We start from the raw sequence: 21,867 nt of genomic DNA on the forward strand, positions 1-21,867 counted from the left end.
TGGGGGACTGTATTTACAATATTACAGCTTTATAAATGTTATGTACTCAAAAAATACACTTTCTCAAATTATTGTAAGATTTTAGTTAGACTATTTAATCTGATCTCTCTAATATTAAGCACTGAAGCTCCCAATAGCAAATCACTAATTAGTGATGGGAATGGTTTTACAATAGTAGGGGTCCGATCACAATGTCGTTAGGAAAGGCCCCAGCGGGATTCGGATTTTGAGAATCTGATTAGGGACCTATGTTTCTGACCGACATGGTCACCTTTCCGGATGACAGATTATGATGCAAGGAAGCCATCCAGGCTGTCTGAATCAGTTCTGAACGGGATTCAGGCAGCCCGAGTCGTTCAGAGCTGAATCGTATAGCCCAATGGAGATGGTTTCCGAACGAGCGAGTACAATGACCGATTCGGACAGCCGTTCCTAATCAGTTTGGCTGAGACGAAACAGCGGTGGGAATAGGACTTTGGGGGCCAGTAGCAGGCCCCCCTTCATTCTAAATTCCCTTGGGTCCCCCCTTCCTAACCATGCACAGTGTGACAGGCACCATGGGGTGCCTACTACAAGGTGCAAGATTTTCCCTACCCATCCCTTTTTTCCAGCGGAGCCTGTGTTCTCGTTGGAACACAGGCTCCCATTGAAGTCAATGGGAGTCCAAACAAACTGAGTCCATAACCATCCGCACACATCATCAAAATTCAAATAGTAAAATGAAATGCAGAGATAAATATATTGTTTAAATGACATTTTATATTTGCATTTTGAAAACAAGATAAATATAAATGTCTTACCATATTTGTTTTTAGTTTACATAATTGGAAATATTTTGAACTTAAGTAAAAATAGAAAATATATTTACACAAAATTCTAACATACATTTTAAATAAAATTACATTTATTTTCATTAAACAACTGTAAACAATTTTTTTTCTAAAAGAAAGTAATTAATATTAAATGAATAAATACTGTAACCAAATTATGATTCATGTATTTATCAGCATTTATTAAAATACATTTTTATTTTAATGTTTTACCAATACATTTATGTTGTCGCCGTTTATCTTTTTTTGTGTATAGCAGTAATCAATGAGGATGCTTTTCAGGTAAAGAGACTTTTTTGTTTTACATTTAACTCATACTAGCAGGTCCTGTGGGTCTATAGTCAGAACAAATAATTTAAAGGTTTCAGAGTTAGTGGTTTGCTAAGCGGATTGTAGTATTTTGTTATAACAATTGTTAATCATATGTTGGGGCCGAGTGCAAAGTGTTGTGAGTGTTTTTAGTGATGTAATGTAGTTATGTTTTTGAAGTTATGTTAAGTAGGAAGCATATTATGCTTTTTGTTCCTTTGGGATTCTGTTGTTTTGATATGGATTGTTAAATGGATTTCTTTGGTGATTATATTTACATTTCTTTGGGATCTTTTTAAAAATGGATTGCCATACATCAGTAATCATATCTATTTCAATAGAGTATCATCTGCAAATGGTTTTAATAAATATTTTTAGAAAAGTATAAACTTTAGGTGGCATCTAATTTCACTTCAATATTTAATGGTGAAGGTGTTTTACGATATAATTTGTTTTTCTATGTGTGAAAGTTATGTTCACAATTAATTTATATATAAAGTAACAATACATATTTTTGTCTGCATTTTTAGTTATAATTTTTAATTAGTGTTGTGTTGTTCTTTTGATGGGGTTGGTTAGAGTAATGTCTGGGGGACAGTCTCCAGTTAATGTAGTCACTGATATCTTCCAAAGGGTTGAAGTTTTACAACTAACATTTTGTGCATTTGTTGAGTTTGTTTCGAAAGTTTATTGCATGTTCTGGAATTGTGCTTGATTTTGCCATTGGTTCTGATAACTGTGGGCCATATTATCAAGCTCCAGCCATAATTATCGCTAAGCGCACTTAGCGCTAGGATAATTATCGCTGGGTAGCATGGATTTTCATCACTGAGATAGCGTGCTATTACCAACGCTTGTCTCGGAAGTGATAAAAATCCTCTTGCTAATTGCCAAACGAGAGATTATCGCTGGAAAACCAACGATAATCTCTTGAAGTTTGGCGTTAGCTTGATGATAGGGTCTCACAAACTTAGCCATGATATCCACCTTCCATAGAATATCATGGCTAAGTCAGGAAAATTCCAGGTGTAAAAAAAGCAGCGCTGACCGCGGTTAGCGCTGCTTTTTTTATCACTAACAGGGTTAGCGATATCCTTGATAGTAGGAGAAATGTCGCTTAACAACATTTCTCCTATTATTTTGCTCTGGAACGCCCCCTTTGCCTCTCATTGGAGATGCAAGGGGAAGCGTAGAGAAAAAGGGTGCTAACATGCGAATTTGCGTGTTAGCACCCTGTTGCTAATAGGGAGATAATTTTATCTCCGCTTTCTTGGCTTTTAAAGCCAAAAAAGCAGAGATAAATCCCTTGATAATATGCCCCCTAATTCCTAAACAAATTATCAATAACATCATTGAGGGTAAGTGGCTACTTCCAAGTGTAATTGGGAAGGAGATGCCAACCCAACTTTATTATTAATTTTGATTTCTTGGTTAAGAGTGTTTTATCTAGATTTCAACAGAGTATGTAGAATTTGGGTTGGGGTCTGTGCCCTGGACAGTGCATATGACCAAGAAAGGTGTTATCAAAATAATCTAAAAAGTGAGTTTGTTTTTCTTCACTGTCTTAGTTGACTATCGTTTCTAGGAATCATTTGTGGTATATTTGTATTTCAAAAGCAAATTACTACTGGTTGTGTAGTTGATGCTTAAAGTACAATTTTGTTGATGGCATTAAAGGGCTTGATTAAAATAGAAACACCATCCTTGTATTGCTGTTTAAGAGTATAGTCCAAGGTATTATGTATAGTTGTTTGGTCTAAATTCATCACTATCTTTGGGGTAGCAATTTTCGTTTTTTGATCTTTTAATAATGCTAGCAATTATTGAAACGAGCTGTTTTTTTTACTGTCTATTGGGGGAAAGGCGCATAATTAATAGAAAGCATGTTTTTTGGGGCTTGCTTTGGATGGGTAGGACTTTCTTTACTGAAGTTTTGGGTTGTCTTTGTTTTTCAGGTTCTAGTAATTTTAAATATGGAATTGACAGCAACTGTTCTATTACTTCTTCAGGACCATTAGGTTTATATTCTTTAAGGAATATTGCTGCTGATGAACTAGTGGTTGCTTCTTAAAAGTCTGTAACTTGAATTTATATGACAGCAATGTTAGGTAGATGATTGTGCTCTAACCTGTTTTGAACAGTATATTTTATGCTTGCCGCACAACGGCCACTTCAGTGTTATCTTGTGCAATTCCAATGGGTTTGCTCATTGGTAGAGCTTTTTTCAGCATAAGAATGATGAAATGATCAATGTATGTTAGTAGTGGATTTTCCTTTTGCAATGTCATTTAGGTAGTTGCATGTAATACTGGTTATGTCTGTGAATGATAAAGATCTGAAATATTCAGATGCATTTTAATCAGATTAAAATTGTTCTAGGGTTATAAGTGTTAGAAATGGGGTTTCTGGTTGGCTAGGCCATACACCTGAGCCTGGCAGAACCCACCACTCTAGTCAGGATAAGGGATTTCCACACGCAAGATAACCCATGCTTACCCCCTTGGTAGCTTGGCAGAGCAGTCAGACTTATCCCAGAGGCAATATGTAAAGCTTTTGCACAACACACACCAGTGACATAATAAATACACCACAAAAGAGACACTGCATAGTAGTATATAAAATACATAACTGCATTGCTTATAAACATGGACCAGAACCATATAAACCAATAATTACTTTGCCAACTAGGCAATTGTCATAACATCAGTTAGTGCAGCCAAATAAAGACTTAGATGTTTGACACGTCATAAAACACCCTCACTGCACATACCAGGCAAATCTTGAAATAATATTTGTTATCCTGACAATTCAAGGTAAGAACGACATCAGAGCATGAAACGCAGCACTTAGGTTAGGGGGGGAAAACATAAGAATCATCAAAAGATAACCATAAGCATCTCAGAAGCCTGTAGCGAATACTTATTTAATGTTATACCAGTCAGATTATGGAGGAACAACACAGAACTCTCCAATAGTATAGAGATCACAAAATAACACCATATGCTTTTCCATAACTGTAACAGAATATGGATACCAGAACACCTGCCCTCATATTAAAAGGGTTATGGTAATTATTCTGGTCTAACTCAACAAATGCCCCAATAAAACAGAGTGGGGCGCTAAGGTACTGGCGAGCCCACTACACCTCACAGTAATTTTATAAAGTTTGCTATTCAGGACTCTAACCAGGATTAACACCCACAATGAACAAATGGCCCCAAAGGTATGTGCCAGACGAGGAGAGGGCTCACTTGTGATATCAGCAGGGAGACACATCTTGGTCCCCGCATGCAAGACTACCAATCACAGGTGGCTGCAAGTGTGCAATGCAGATGTTTGACTCAAGGGATTGGAAGTAGAATTGGAGCTAAGCTAATGACCCCAATGGGATATCAGGCAAGGGCGCCCCTCCTGAGCTGGTTGTCTGTCGCGGTCCCCTCAAAGGGGGTCACAGCCGCAGGGCTAGCCTTGGCACTGGGGTGACACTTGCCATCCTTAGGGAATTTGAGAAGTGCTCCACATGCGCTGAGTCCTTCAAAGCATCCACCCTTCAGGCTTGAGGCAGACTAGAGCACCTCAAACACACTTTACTATAGAAAACAGAAAACGAAGAGCAAGCACTCGTGACTCCTTGCTATAGCAACTCTCCAGAGATCCTCCTAACCCACAGGGGATCAGATGTAGATCACTCTTTGATGCTGTGGTGCTCGTTTAGTCCCTCATGGCACTCGGTCTTTCACTGGATAAACACTGCCCTTCAAAGTGCTCAACACATGCTGGGGAAACACGGGTGCCTCAGGCATGCAGCATTTGATCAATGCCCTCCCACTGTGATCACCTTTTGCTGAAGTCCCACGGCTGGGGCAGCAAGGGGGGATCTTTAATACTCCTGAGATCCCCAAGAATGGGGGCCAAGCTCAGCTCAAGCCTTTTGAGATCACTGGGTCACACAAGCAGGAATGCAGGCAGCAGGCAAGCACACAGTACCAGGTTGCAGAGTGGCAGCTCCTTCTGTAGCTCAGCACCCAGCAAACAACTAGTAAAGTGGCGCTTCCTCCTGGTAGCACAGCAGTTTCCTCTGGCAATGTTCAGCATCTAGAAAAATCAGTAAATCATGGGGTGAGATCCCCTGTACTTATTGGAGGTAACTTTAAAAGAACTTTAGAGGTGCACAGCACCTCCTTTCAATTCCACCTCCAGCTCAAGAGATCGGCAGGGGGTAAACAAGTCTTTTGTGCGAGGGCAGGACACAACCTATACAAATGTAAAGGGTCAATGCCCCTCACACTCCCAGCCCAGAAAGACCATTCAATATTCAGATGAACGCAGGAGCAACCATGTTACATCAACCCCTTCCTGTGTTATGGCTGTCTGTAAAGTATGCAGAAGTCAAGCTGTCACTCTACTCTTGATGTGGAATAGAGTCAGGCTGCAAAGTGCAAAGAGTCATAAGCACATTGAAATTCCCACTTTCTAAAAGTGCCATTTCCAAAACAGTAATGCAAAATCCACCTTCACCAATAAGCAGGATTCATCACCACTATTCCAAACATGCCACACTTGGAAACGCTATTCCTTCCAGAACAGAAAGTATCGCTGAAAAACAAACTCAGGAACTCCTTTTTTATTTTTTTTTATTTTATTGAAGTTTATGTCAGCAGACAGATACATGATAACTCAATCATAAAAACAATAATCTTCAAGGTGTAATTAGATTACAAAACAGTTGTGCAAATTAAATGCAGTTTACAAGCAATCATCGCTATTACATTACTACATAGCCTTTTGTACCTATAAATGGAAATATCACAAAGTACATTAATTTATTTCCATAGATCCTTCCGATTACGAGCCTATCCATATTGCAATAGGATCCCACAATTTACTCCCCTGTTCTTTCCTTCTAATACCCTTAGTTCTGTATAGTGCCATCTCAAGATGATATGTGGAAAGCAGTCTAGTTTGCCAATTAATAAAAGTTGGCGGTGCCTCGTCCAGCCATTGAGAGGTGATACATAAACGGAAGATGGCCATACAGATAAATACCAATCCCTGCTCAGGTGGCGACCAATGATTCAACACAGTTTCTTGACATCCGAACATCACCAATGTTGGTGATATTTGTATTGATATGCCCAAATTAACCGTAATAAAAACCTCTACATCTTTAATAAATTTAGAGAGCTTAAGACAGGAGAAAAACATGTGGGAGGCAGCAGCCGCATACAGACCACACCGATTACAGCTAGTACCCCTACCTGAATTCCATTTGGCCAATTTCCCAGGTGTGTAATATAATCCAAAAATTGACATAAAATGCTGAGACTTTAGGGGTCCATTAAAAAGAACATTAGTTGCTAGCTCGATGCTTCTTATGAGGTTAACCCCCTCCATCCCTTTATTAATCCATTTTCTCTCACATACTTCTGAATCATCCTTCCTTGTAGCCATAAATAATTGGTAAATGAAACCCATTTTAGCCCTTATTCTAAGTGCTTCCAAAATCTCAATTTTATTTAATATAATTGCATTCTTATTTATTTTCTGTTCACAAAAGCTACGGACCTGAAGATATTTTAAAAAATCCCTTCGGTCTAAATTATAATTCTTCCGTAAGAATTCAAATGAAACAAAGTGAGTCCTCTGAAACAAATCCCCAAGGTGACGAATACCTAAATTGTGCCATCTTACCATTACATAATCACTAAGCATGGGTGAATTTTGCGAATTCGCGATCAGCGCATTTGTGAATTCGCAATCCGCAAAATTCGCAAATTCGTGCGAATTTGCCGATTTTTATATTTTTGCGTGTTTGCGGGTGTTCGCGGGGTGCTTTGCGTGTTCACGGGGCGCTTTGCATGTTCGTGTTTTTTTTTTTTGCCTGGTTAATCACTGCCACCCTCTCATTTTTTATGCCCTTCTGCCCTCTGTACCACTCGTTTCTGTGCCCTTCTGCCCTCTGCCCTACTCATTTTTTGTCCCCTTCTGCCCTCTGTCGCACTTTTGTGCCCTTCAGCCCTCAGCCCCACTTAGAATGGCATGCTGCCAGCGCCATTCTAAAATAAGTACAAAGAGCTTCAACAGGAAGCACTAATAGATAAAGTAAAGCAGGTGCTCGAGTTGAAGGCCAAATTAAGTTACACAATCATTAATCACCCCAAGTTTGGGGTGAATAATGATTGTGTAACTGAATTTGAGCTTCAACTCGAGCACCTGCTTTACTTTATCTATTAGAGCTGCCTGTTGAAGCTGACTTTTGTAACTATTTTAGAATGGCTCTGGCAGCCTGCCGGCGCCATTCTAAAAGAGTTACAAAAGTCAGCTTGAACTTTTGACCCAATACGTTCCGCTCGCGGATTTTGCGGGAAATTCACGAATCTCGACGATTGCGAATTTACCGAAAATCCGCAAAATCCTTAATAATCACAAAAAATCTCAGGTAGCAAAGAGGAGTTTTGGAGAGGGGTATAGTTATGTTATGTTAACTCCATTTTTTAAGCGCACAGCTGCCCCAGCTAAGGGGCGTCCCGGCGCTGCGCCTGGAAAGGAACACAACACGAACAGAACAACAGAAGGAATCAAAAAATAGAGGAAAGTTAACAGCTGTTTGGGAAGATATCAGTTTTTACAGCTTTCCTAAGTGTCAGGAGGTCATCAAGGGCACGAACATGGGCAGGAAGAGAGTTCCAAAGTTTAGGGGCAAGCACTCTAAAAGAGCAACCGCCAGACCTACTTCTCAGAAAACGAGAGACTACAGCAAAATTTTGTCCACAGGATCTTAACTGACGGGAAGGAATGTAAGGGAGAATGAGATGCTCTAGTATCTGAGGAGAAGCAAGTTTTAGTATCTTAAAAGAAAGACATAAAGTCTTAAATTCTATCCTCTGAAGCACAGGCAGCCAGTGGAGCTTGACAATAGTACTTCTAGCAGAGTAGAATCTGGGGAGACCAACTAAAGCCCTAGCTGCTGTGTTCTGAACGTGCTGCAATCTCGTAATTTCGGCCTGATTGGCTCCAAGCAACAGCGAGCTCGCATAGTTGAGCCTGGACAGTATAACTGCCTGAATGATCAATTGTCGAGTCGGAGCGTCAAAGAATTTCAGCACCGGCCTAAGCCCACGTAAGATGCCAAAGCAGGTCGCAGCAACTTTTTTGGTGTGGCAGGAAAAACTAAGCGTAGAATCCAGCCAAACACCCAGATTTTTCACCTCAGCAACCGGAGTAGGGGTAGGGCCAAGATCAGCTGGCCACCACTTATCACCCCAAAGATTACTCTGTTTGCCCACAATCAATACCTCGTTTTTTTCGCACTGAGCTGCAGGCAATTAGCCGTCATCCATCCAGCCACCGCACTGAGACCCTCACGAAAGTTGGAGGCCTCAGGATCAGAGTCTCCACTAAGTGCAACCGCAAGCTGCGTGTCGTCAGCGTAGGACACCATTGTAAGGTCCCAACGCTTGGGGACAGCAGCCAGCGGCTGCACATAAAGATTGAAAAGCGGGGGCTCAATGCTGATCCCTGCGGGACTCCCTGTTCGATGATGTAGGGTTTAGACTCGAAGGGAGGTGTAGAGACCCGAAAGGTACGATCAGAAAGAAATGATCAAAACCATTCCAGCGCCAAGCCTTTGGCACCCGCCTCTCCCAGCCGCTGCAGAAGTATTGCTTGGGAAACAGTGTCAAAGGCGGCACTGAGATCTAAAAGTACCAGAGCCGCCGTTTGACCCGCATCCAGCACAGCGCGCAGATGTTCAACCACGGAGAGAAGAGCTGTCTCAGTGCTGTGCCCAGCACGGAAGCCATTCTGCGAAGGGTCTAGAATGTTAGCAGATTGAAGATGATTGGACAGAATGCCGTTTACATGGGCTTCTGTCACCTTCGTAGCCCACGGGAGGAGGGAGATAGGACGGTAATTCTCGAGTCTTAGAGCGTCCAGTGACCTTTTTTTCAGGATGGGAGTAACGTGAGCTTGTTTCCATCTCGAGGGGACTTTACCTGAAGAGAGGGATAGATTTATAAGATGACAAATAGGGGGCAAGCAGAAGGCAGCTGAGTCTTTAAATTGAGCAGGTCTAGTTGGATCCACAGGAGATCCAGATTTCACTCTAACTACCAATTTCTCAAACTCCTCCTCCGAAAGAGCTGGAAGTGTCGATAGAATCAAATTATTACAAGAGGTAGAAAGCAGATCCTCACTTGCCAGCGTAGCACTAGGGAAGGAGCGGTAAATATTAGTCACTTTTTCTACAAAGAAAGCTGCGAGAGCCTCACAGTGAGATGGTGAACAACCTCAGGCACTGAGACTCTGTTAGCAGTGAAATCTTTCAAAACTTTGAACATCAGCTTTGTGGGAATAAGGCTCATATTAAATTTGTGTGAGTAATAAGCTGCACGAGCCCTGCAAACAGCTCAGTGATAGAATTTAACTTTCGCACGATAAAGAGTTTTCAGTCCCACCTCATAAGTCTTGCGCCAAGCTCTCTCTGCTCGTCTGCAAGTAGCTTTCAAAAGCCGTAAGGAGTCATTATACCATGGACTGGATCCTGACCGGCGACTCTTACTCCACGCCGCAGGAATCAAGACGTCAAGGGCTTTAGTGATCCAATCACAGAAGAGGGTATATCCGGACTCAACGTCGTCAAATGGGGCCAAAGGAGAGGACTCCAGGAAATGGTGAAATTCCACAAGTTTTTTCCAAGGACGTCTAAAGATTGTTCTATCAGATGTTTTATACAAAAGGTCCTTAGTAATGACCGGAAACTCGATCAGATGGTGATCACTCCAAGCTATAGGTCTGGGCCGACTGACCTTGACCGCACTCAAGTTGGTTAACAATGGGTCCAGGGTATGTCCACACTCATGTGTGGGGTGGAGGATCAGCTGCGAGAGCTGAAGAGCCTCTAGGTCTGCAAGAATGCCACTTATCACTGGAGTATCAAAGGCATCAAAATGGAGATTTAAATCCCCAATGATGCGAAAATTAGCTGAGGCAACCACCAGGGAGCTAACAAGTTCAGGAAGCGCTTTCCTAATAGTACATCACTACCTGGCGGTCGATATATCATCAGCCCAGACAGAGTGAAATGGTGGTTAATAGTAGCAGCAAAAAAAGCCCATTCGCAACCTGCTATATCTGTTGGTTTCCAGATACAAGGATAGCAGGACTTTATAGCCATGGCAATACCTCCTCCTCTGGAGTTGCGATTAAGCGTAAAAATAGCATAATCCGAAGGAAGTGCTATATTGATTATGGCCGTGGCCTCGTCCTGCAGCCAAGTTTCAGTCATACAAAATATATCAGGAGATTCCTGAGATAGCAGATCATGAATATCCTGGTAGTGTTTAGACAAGGACCTGACATTAAGATGCCAGATTTTTAAATGTGAGGATGACCGAGTATGAGGAGCGGGAGTAGCCGACAGAGAATCCACTAAGCAATGGGGTGTCGTAAGAGCAGGTATAGAAGTAGGGATGGGAAGACACAACTTACCGCAAGGACAAACATAAGGACCACAAAGAGGATATAAAGGGGCAAGCTTACAAGGGGAGGTCATATACCGCCATCTAAGGAGTTCCTCCCTAGAATACTGGAAAGCCATCTAAAAGAAGGAACAGAGTCCCGCCACGCCAGGCGCCTCCTTTGCGCTGACGAGCGCAGACGGGCAGGACTCTGACATGACTCAGGCGCAGGGAAGGCACACCCGCTGCGCGTCTCCGCTGCACGCTGAGTAGAGCACCTTAAGTAGGCGGATCACGAGCTGCAGGAGCGCTAGAACGCTCAGAAATGGCACCCAGAAATGTCCCCTTTGCTCCCAATATGGCGAGCGTGGTAGCAGATCCCCGGGACCGGACCCGCTCAAATAGCGGTGATTTCACACGATTACAATGTAAGTAAGTGGGCAGGAGGGAACAAGCATTAAAAGCAGGGGAAATACAAAATAATGAAAACTCAAATAGAAAACGGGAGATTAAAAGCATAAAACGCTGTGAGATATGCACAGCAAGCGCTAACAATCTGCGTTGCGAGGTTACCTTGTCCAGGCTGGCCCCCACAATACAGACGCCTTAGGTAGGCAGATCACGAGCTGCAGGAGCGCTAGAACGCTCAGAAATGGCGCCCAGAAATGTCCCCTTCGCTCCCAATATGACGAGCGTGGTAGCAGATACCCGGGACCGGACCCCTCAAACCGCGGTGATTTCACACGATTACAATGCAAGTAAGTGGGCAGGAGAGAACAAGCATTGAAAGCAGGGGTAATACAAAATAATGAAAACTCAAATAGAAAACGATAGATTAAAAGCATAAAACGCTGTGAGATATGCACATCAAGCGCTAACAATCTGCGTTGCGAGGTTACCTTGTATAGACACTCAAATTCGGGCCTATCACTAGTTTCTTTTTTGTTTTCCTCCATATTGCACACGCTGCAATAACAGCCTTAAATTTAGTTTTTTTTAAATAGCTTGACTCAATTATGCGATTTAAGCACTGCTTTGCTTCTGATCCCAAAAGCATCTCAGAGATTGAGGGGGCAGCAAACTCTGGTGTTGGATCTTCCGGCAAGATTAACACCCCCATATGTTGCAATATGGCAATCCAATGATAGAGTTGAAAATCAGGGACCGCCCAGCCTCCTCTCTCTCTAGGTAAAGGACACCTTTTCAAAGCTCGTCTAGCACGATGATAGGCTCAGAGAAACCTTGAGCACATTCTCTCAATTCGGGCAAAAAAGACGGCAGGAATTAAAAATGGAATGGAACGGAATACATACAAAAATGTAGAGAAAATCAGCATTTTTAGGACGTTACTGCGACCAAACAGTGAAAGATGTAGGTTATTAATCCTTTTTAATGTTTTATTGGATTAGGCAATAATAGGATCATGATTTATAGAGATAATATCCTCTACCTTTGATGTAATCTTGATACCAAGATAAGTTGCCTCAGTCTCGAAGGTCATATTTTCAGGGCAGCCAGTTTGTGGGTGAATCATTTGAGTTTTAGTAACGTTTAATTTGTAACCAGAAAACTTCCCGAAGACTCCCGCATCCTCAATTATACGGGGTAAAGCCTCTGCAATATTTGACGTTATCACAGCGATATCGTCTGCGTACGTGAATACTTTAAAAGATCCAGTATTTATCTGCACAGGTTTTATTATTCTCTCTCTCCCTAGTGAAGCTATAAAAGGGTCAATATATAAAGCAAATAGCAAGGGGGAGCAGGGACAGCTTGTCTCGTCCCCCTTGCGATCGCCACTTCACCAGAAACTTCCCCACCTACGCGAATTACAGCTGATGGATGAGAAAACAGAGTTTGTATAGCTGTAATAAACTCTGTCGAAATCCTTTCCAGACCAAGACTGCCCACAGGAACCGCCACGAGACCCTGTCAAATGCCTTTTTGGCATCCAACAGGGCCACGCCACCGGGAGATTTTATACTCTGTGACCAGTCCAGTATAGAGACAATCCTTTTAATTTGGTCAGTGGTGTCTCTACGTTGAGTGAATCCATGCTGCGTTACTGAAACTAGCTCAGGAATCAGATCACACATCCTGTTTGCGAAAATTTTAGAATAAATCTTACTGTCTACATTCAGTAATGAAATTGGCTTGTATGAGCCCAATTCAGTTTCTTTTTTCCCTTTCTTTATAAAAACTACAATCGTCGCTTTAGACCATGAATCTAGTGCCTTACCTAGAAAAACCTGTTGACATACTTCCACCAGTTCAATCTTTAATATGTTCTAAAACGTACGATAAAATTCTAAAGGGATGCTATCAGGACCCATAGCCTTACCCTGTGCCAGACCGAAAAGTGCTAATTCCACCTCAGTGGAATCCAAAGGGATAGATAATGTTGATTTACAGTGATCTGGCAGTGTCTCAAAAGTCAAGTCACAAAATAGTCCTTTTCTTACCCAGCGCCTATTCCAAGCCCCGTGCCAAACCCCAGATTACTATATAATGTTTGGTAAAATCCTTGAAACGCTTCAAGAACACCCGCCTTAGTTTCCTGCAAAATCTCTTGTAAATCCATGATTTTAGGGATGTCATTATAAACTGCTCTATCCCTTAGCCTCTTTGCCAATAATCTGCCAGTGTTTTCACCAAATTCGTACGCCTCTTCTTTGTGCTTTGTAAATTTTTCGGCAATCTGATCAGCAATGTTAGTATATGCAAACGATCTAGCGATAGTAAGGTTCTGTTGGGCCTTTTGGACTAGAGCTGGCTCCATACCAAGGCGTATTGAGTCAGCTAAATTACATTCAGCAATGGTAACCTGTTCAAAATCTTTGTGCTGCTTCCTCAAGGCCTTCCTACGTTTGAATTTGGAGAAACTGAGGGTTTGTCCTCTGACAACTGATTTGAACGTGTCCCAGACAATCTCCTGTGAGGCCGTACCTTTATTTGTAACAAAGAATTCCTGAATAATCTTAGTCATAAATTGATAATACTCCTTATCAGCTAATAATTGCCTATCAAAAGTCCAGGGTTGTGGGCCTAGTTGGAACCCTGAGTCCAAAGCCAGCTCTAGAACCACCAGATTATGGTCAGAGACCAGTTCGGGCTGAGTTGAGATATTAACTTTGGATAATAGGGATGAAGCAATAAAAAAATAATCTAAGCGAACAAATTTGGAGTGTGGGGCAGAAAAAAAGGTAAAGCCAGTGTTCTCATGGAGTAATACATTCCATACATCATACAATCCATGTTCTATCATTAAACCTCGTAATGCAGAATACATTAACTTCTTTCAGCCCGTATAAACACGGGTTGATCGAACGTTGAAACCAGCAGCAATATTTATATTGAAGTCACCGCACATTACCACAGGTTGTGGCCATTGGGCTTTTTCCACATTAATAAAATCCAATAATTCGGCGTCATCAAAGTTAGGGCCATAGATATTACATAGGGTAAATGCCTGTTGCCCAATCTCAAACTCTCCATTAGCCCAGGGGCCCCATCTATCTGCTGCCGCCTTGGTACAACAGCCTACTCCTTGTTTTATCAAGATAGCTACCCCTCTTTTCACCCCTGTTTGTTTAGAGCATACTGCCAGATCCATTCCTAAATTCTTCAAATATCCCCTATTAGTCCAGGCAACAGAGGTCTCTTGTAAACATAATATATCGATGTGTAATATTTGCACAATTTTCACAAATACCTGCCGTTTTTTAAAATCGTTGAGGCCACATATATTCAACGTACAGATTTTAATTTTCCTATTCATTATCATCAAAAAACAACTTAATCAAGTCACATATGGCTACCTCCGCCTCTAGGATTTCGACACTCTCAGGGCATACATTTTTCCTCCATGCATTATTTAGAACTATATGCTTTGGTTCGGCTAATGACTTTTCACCCACCCACCACCTACCCACCAAACCCACCCCCCCACTCCCACCCTTCGCAACCATCCTCCCCTTCCTAGCTCCCTACCTCCCTAGCTCCCTACCCTTCCGGGTCTCTCCAAAAAGAGAAATATGAAGATAAATTTAGACCCCATGATGGGTGGAAAGGGTGGAAAAAGCCCAGAAAAAAGAAAAAGACAGACCAAACAATAGACTATAACAACATTTTTCCCACCCTCTTTTATACCCTCAAGATATTCTCTGGCCTTAACTTCAGACAGAAAGAATTTTGTTTGCTCCCTAAACATGACTTTAAATTTAGCCGGGTTCTGCAAATACACCACTGTCCCTTTTTGTTGAAATTCGGGTATCAATTGGCACAGATGCCATCGTTTAGAGGCAGTAGCCTGACAAAAGTCTAACAAAAAAACTACAGTCCTTAGCGAATGCTTTTTTTCAGGTCGTGCTCGCAAAAAGATGTCTTCCCGAGCTATAAAATTGTTGAAGCACACAAGAATTGCCCTAGGAAGGTCCTCTTCTCCTTCACGCGACTGTTTCTTTTAAAAAGGGAAACGATGCGCCCTTTGTATTTCCCTTGACCAATCCCATGTTGTCAGCTCAGGAAAAGCTTCTTGCAATAGTTCAGCTACAAACTTCCATATATCAGGACTCTCTTTATGTTCGGGCACCCCTAAAAAGCGTAGGTTGTTTCTTCGGGTGTGATTTTCCAACTCCGATAACTTATGACTGATATCATCCCGTTGGGCTTTAACTAACTCTAACTCTGTCTTCTGAGCGACAGCCTCGTCCTCCAGTACTGAGATTCTGGCCTCAGTTTCCGTGACTCTATCAGCTGTTTCTGCACATGTTTTAATTGCCCTTCGGAGAGCATTCTTGACTTTACAGCAAGTATCTTGAGTGTGTAAATTCTCAGCTTTGCTCTCTGCTCTATGACTCATCATTGTGTCATAAATAGTGGCCAAAGTGATCTCCTGGGGAAAGATTTTTCCTTGTCCAAAGTCTCTATATCCGTACCAGGTATACCCCCATCCTTTTCCAATTCTGTTGCTCCATCTGCTCTGTTAGCCTGTAGCTGTAGCGCTCTCTTACGTTTCTTGACCGTTGCAATACTACGACTTGGTGAGGCTACACTTAATCTTAAATTCTCCGTTGAAGTACTATCACCACAATCCTCCATCCAGTCTCGACTAACATTGGCACTCTCATCAGAGGATGGGTTTGACATAGAGTAACATTTTTCGCCAGTTTCGTATGTTGACTTTGTGCCCTGCATACCTTCGGAAAAGACAGGCAGATCAGTCTCTATATCATTTGTCAAGTCATTTATCAAATCTTTCTTGCTGCCAATCAAGCTCTGTTTAGTATTGTCAGCATTTCTGTGACAGACTCCATCCCCCATAATGCAGTTCTCATCACGCCTCAAGCTTGAATTCAGGCCAGACTGAGTTTCCATTGCTTCTAATAACATACCGTTATCCTGGCCGGACCTGCCTGAGGGTTTATACTTGTGGGGGAATCTAATAAATTAGACACAACAAGTTCGCTGGGTGTAGCGACCGAGACACCACTACCATCCGGCATGCTATTGTCTGAAGCTGGTGTAACTGATGTGGTTAATGTATTCGATGTTACAGCTTGAGTACCAATATTCCTCAAATTCTGGCGCTCAAACGTTGCCAACTAATGTTGTGTGCCTTGCTGTGGCAAACGCGAGGTTGCAGCACTTTTAGCGGACGAGATAACACCTTTCTGAACATTGGTAAGGGAAGTGGTTTGACTACTCTCACCTCCACTGGCTGCATTGCTTTCACCCCCACCGGTATTCTCCAGCGCCTCCTCAACAGCCGGTTGGTTCCCTGCTTTACTGCTTCATGTAGAGATCTTCGTTTGCGTTTTAGGCGGCATTTTTATGCGCGCCACGGCGCCTCCACGGCCAGGAGCAGCACGAAAATGAAGACCCAGCAACAGCGCTGGGAAATGCCAAAGTAAAACTCGGCGGCGACTGTGATACAAGCCGCCCAGCATCTGCCCGTCCCAGACTCGAGAAAAACTCCGCTCTTCCAGCTACTGCCTCCCGTCAGCAGTCCGCAGTCTCCGACTCACACAATACAGAGCTTGCCCAGGTGTGTTCAATTGAGACGAAGCCGCACTCCAGTGCTCCGCTGTGGCTCAGTTCAGCTCCGCTCAACTTCTCGGTGTTTGAACGGGAGTTATTACAACTCAATACTTTGTTACCACTGTGTCTGCCTGATGAAGACTGCAGATATCACTAAGCGCGTTTTCTTAAAGGCAATTATTGGACCCGGCCCTTTTGGCAGGTTCACCCGAGACTTTTTGCTTTTTCCTAGCCTGTTTCTGGAACCTGGTGGTGGTGATTTTAGGCCTCTGCGCACCTTTTCACTGTGGTACAGTGTAAAGTTTGTGGGCTCTCTGTGTATGTGTGGTGAGTGACCTGCCCTCCCATAGGAATGAATGGGGAATATGTATGCCCATGGTAGTTCCTGATGTGTGGGGAGTGCAGGGTCGAGTTTGGTATGCGCGAACTCATGAGATTGAATGCTGCGCATTGGTATATGTGGCATGAATGTGTCTAGTGTAGAAGTGCCACTTTTAGAAGTTGGCATATTTGTGTAATTTGTGTCTGGCGTGTGATTGGCTGAGGCTGGCTGGTGAGCCTGGCTCCAAGAGTCTGGGAGGGTCTGCCCCGGTGGTGAATGGAGTGTTTAGCATGCTGATGTGAGGGGAGGAGTGAGCCTGGGCCTGCTTGTGGATTGACCGTCTGGTTTGAGGGTCCTGAATGAGGCTGGGTTTTTCCCACACAATGATGGCTCCACCCCCTGGGGTGCGTCTGATGTCCCTAGCCTGGCCAGTGAAAGGAATTCCCTATAACCAGTTCTAGCTGGTTCTCACACTGCCTGCACCCTTTAGACAAAGGATTTTGGGTATAAAAAGGGTGCTGTGACACTCTAAAAATGTTCTTGTTTTTGGACTTGAATCCTGCCAGGGGCGTGCTGCTGCTTGGGCCCAGGGGAATCCCTGGGCCTTGCCCAGCCCCTGGGTACCTGATGGACTGCTGATGTCCTGGACTCTGGAGACCTTTTACTGGGTCCCCTTTGCTTCCCTTTGCTGAAGGACCTTGCTGGACTTGTGGACCTTTACTTGTCCCTAGCGCTGGGAGTGCATTGCTTTCACCCATAGCGCCTGGGGGCACCTTATCTCTGATTTTAGCACAGGGAGCTCTTTAAATTTTCTTTAGCGCTTGAGAGCACTTTATTCTGCCCCTAAGCGCTGGATAGCGCTTTGCTAGCTGTGCCCACCCTGCTGGGGGTGCCGTGGCGAGTGCCTACCTCACTTATTTTTTTATGATTTGGTCACCTGGAAGGTGCTCACCCCGCCAGGGTACTGACCGCTATTTTTATATTTGTAATTTAACTCGAGGGAGCCCACCCCTCGGTTAATTATCCCCCAGCCTACAAATGCCTGAAACGGGCCGACCCGGAAGTGGTTGGCCGCCGGCAAATGGCAGCGCGGCCCGGCCGGAAGTCCCGCCCCCGCAGCCTGAGAAGGAGAAAAGAAGGCACCCGGGAGATGGCGGCCGGTGCCGCCGGTGCGGAGCTCCCATTGCTGAGGGAGAGCCCCGCAGGCACCAGCCAGCCGGAAGTCCCGCCCCCGCAGCCCGAAATGGAGAGAAGAAGGCGCCCGGGAGATGGCGGCCGGTGCCGCCGGTGCGGAGCTCCCATTGCTGAGGGAGAGCCCCACAGGCACCAGCCAGCAGTAAGGAGAGGGCGGAGGGGGCGTGGGGCACAATGCCGGTGCCAGCCCCCGCCGCCAGTGAAGGATCGCCGGAAAAGTCCCCGAAGCCGGTGAGTCGAAGCCGGCTGGGGGGGAGAGGGGGAGTGAGGAGGCACTTTGCCGGTGCCTTCACCCTGAGCGGCCCCACTTGATAGCGGGCCGCTCCAACATGCCGAGAGTTGTTCCTGAAGAGCCCTAAGAGGCTCCCTGCCCACAATATTGTTTCAGAGCCCTGCGAGGGCTCCAGGGGCATTTGTTCTTTCGAGTCCACCAGGGGGGGGCTCCACCGAAGGCACCAACATTGTTGTAGAGCCCTGAAAGGCTCTGGGGGCCATTTTTAGTTAGAAGGGGGTGTCGGGGTACATTGCCGGTGCCCGCCCCTCCTGCCTGCGAGGTATTCGTGCAGAGCTCGAGAGGCTCCATCCTATATTGTTTTAAGAGTCTGTGAGGCTCTTGGGGGACACAAGTGATGTCCAGAGCCTGTGTGGCTCCAACGTACGCAGTTCAGAGCCTGTGTGGCTCCAGCAGTGGGCGCAGTATGCGCCTAAGGGTCAGTGAGGACCCTGTTGCAGTTTTGACTCACAGCTGCCCAGCAATTAGCAGTCCTACCTTTTACTAACACTGCAGCTTGCCCAAAAATGCTACCTAGGACCTACATTACGGCTGACCTATATGTAGTAAAAGGGAAGTATCAAGCTTGGCAAATAACTTTAAATGCCAAGTCAATGTGGCAGTAAACTGTGCATGCAGGCCCTGCAGTGCCAGGCCCACTAGTAGAATTTAATTTACTGGCATTGGGTATATGGGACACCACTGTTGGAGGACCTTTCAGATAAATTAAATATGCCAAGCATGTGTAGACCAATTATACTAAGTTGAAAGTTGTGAGCACATGCACTTTAGTACTGAATAGCAGTTGTAAAGTACCCAGAGTCCTAAATCCAACAGAAACTGGTCAGAGGATAACCCTGCAAGAATGACCAAGTCCTACAATAAGTTTTAAGGTCTGCATTGTATTCAGTTTTATACACTAATCACATTGTCTCTTCTAATTTTCGAGAATTATTTAGATATATGTTGCAGTTGACAGGTGTTTTTCAATTTCTTTGTGCTTGATTTCTACTTCTTTCAAGTTTCAACCTGTATTTGAAACATAATAAAGAGAGAAAATGTATGTAATTGGCTTTTTGGTTGTCAATTATTGTTAACTGTAGCAGATTTTTCAGAAAATGGTTATCATTTATAAAAAAAACAAGAAACCTGCTTTGTTTCTGGAACTGGGGCGCATATTTTTGAGCCCCTTGCACTGTCGGAGCATTACTTTTCATATCAAAATCATATCTAGGGGCCACGCAAACCCTCTATGCGTGGTTTTGAATGGACTTAGATATGGAGGAAGGCAAAGCGGCACATACCGCTGCATTGCCTTACTCTGTGCTTGCAAGGTATTCAAGGGGCATTGCGGTGGGTTTTCCCATGCAACACCCATGGATTAGACGCTTCCCCAAATTAGCGAGAAATTTAAACCTGAAGTGCCAAAATATTCCACCTCGCGAGGCATACTAAGGAGAAATAACTTTAGTTCTCTTTGTTTTTTCCTCTGTGTGTGTGCTGCACATGGAAAGATGAAAACGCCTCTTAGGATTGTTTCTGTGCAGGAAGGTGACTCTTCCTGCACAAAAGCAATCCTGCTAACAACAAAGGCACTCTTGCACCATGATGCAAGGGTGCCTGCATTGGCACTAAGCTGCCGAAATCGCACCAGTGCAAGGGGCAAGGGCAGGAATGTACTGTATTGCATACATATGGTGCATTCCTGCCCTTTCATTCTAGCATAGCGCCAGCTTGCTGTGCTGCCATAAGACAAATCCCCATAAATAAAGACCTAGATCCTTTAGTTATGTCGAGTGATGATCCAATGTGGTGGAGGGCTTGTACTTAGGTAGAGTTATGCACTTTTTTGTGTGGCTTACTGGTGCAGTAGTTAGTGTGTCCAGCATTCTCTGTGTTTACACCCTTTTTTAATTAGTTCTGTTTTGCAATTTGTCAACTAATTTGGTAGTTGCTGAATTGGGTAAAGGGAAAGACCACAACAGTGCCATAAACACCAAGATATATCATTTTTTCGGCATTGTGTGTCACACACACACACACACCCACACACCCAAACACACACACACCCACACACACACACACACACACACGCACACACACACACAAACACACACACACACACACACCTTAGCACTTCATGTGTGTGTGTGATGTCTATTTCAGGTTTTGTACTGAAAGGGCATCCTTTAAATATGAAAATAACATTTTAGAATGTCTGTCGTAATATAAATACTCTTCTCTGTAAATCAGGAAGTTTGGCACCCACACCCTTTCCAGTCTGCAAATTACAAATGTGGAATCTCACCACTGCCTGGGAATTGGTTCAGTCCAGGTTCAGGCAGCCAACAACTTGGCAGCCAGATTGACTGATTACAAAGAGGGGTCCTGCATACTAAGCTCCACTTTACTTCAGCTCCTCTTGTAGTCTGTATGACCTGTCCATTCATAAATTTTAGCCAGTGGAGGCAACCAGCACTTATTTTTGGAGACCAGCACTTATTTTCTGCTTCTGATATTTACCAAGCACAATAGACGAAATAACACACAGATCAGAAAAGTGGAGGAAAAGGAGGGCAGCAAACGCGTGTTAAAGGGAGAAAGCAGGAACCTGGAAGAGTGAGATAAAGGGGAAGGGAGAGTCTGTTAGTGGATGAAAGAGGCCCGAGGTAGTTTTAAGGGATATACAGAGCTGATGTTTTATTGGACCTGGCCAGACTTCTGAGAAGAACTTCGGACACCAGCACTCTTTCTTTTCCAAATAAAGCAATGGGCATGGAATGATGTCCTTTGTAATATTTTAAAAAGGACAGACACATGCCTGCACTGAATATTTTCACAGTGTAGGAAGCTGGCTCTCTATATAGTGTACTAAAAGGAAGAATACTGTGCAGAGAGACCGGTGAGACCCTGATTGGATTACCTAGGCAAAAGTAGATAATGTTGTCGCTCTATTTGTGGTAGTGTGGGTGAGTAGTTAGGCTTATCAGACGTAGTGCTAAGCATTTGTTGTCCTCACAGAGGTGATATATTAGACACACACTCAACAATAAATCCACAACCAATTTATGAAAATAATAATGAATCTTATGTCATTTTTAAGACAGTGGGCACAGTTACGCATCTTTGAAGTCAAAAGGGAATAGCAGAAAAATGCATACAAAATCAGACAATGCTTTCACAAAGTTCACCTTCTTGTTTTAGGTTGGTAGCAGGGCCAGTTTCAATGTTACAGCAGCAGAAGATAAGGAGCATTCCGAATTTAGTGAGGAGGAGGGTAGTGAGGGTGATGGTCGCTGGTGCGCTAGGACCACAGGAGCACAGCTGGTTCATCATTGCCGGGGTTGGTCAGGCCGGGAGCAGAGCAGGTAGGTAAGCCGGGTGCCATGTGTCAATATGTCTGCCTGGTCAGGAGCAGGCCACTTGTAGTGGCAATTTCGAGAC

This window comes from Lissotriton vulgaris, chromosome 8 (genome assembly GCF_964263255.1).
Source record: "Lissotriton vulgaris chromosome 8, aLisVul1.2, whole genome shotgun sequence".
Lineage (NCBI taxonomy): Eukaryota > Metazoa > Chordata > Amphibia > Caudata > Salamandridae > Lissotriton > Lissotriton vulgaris.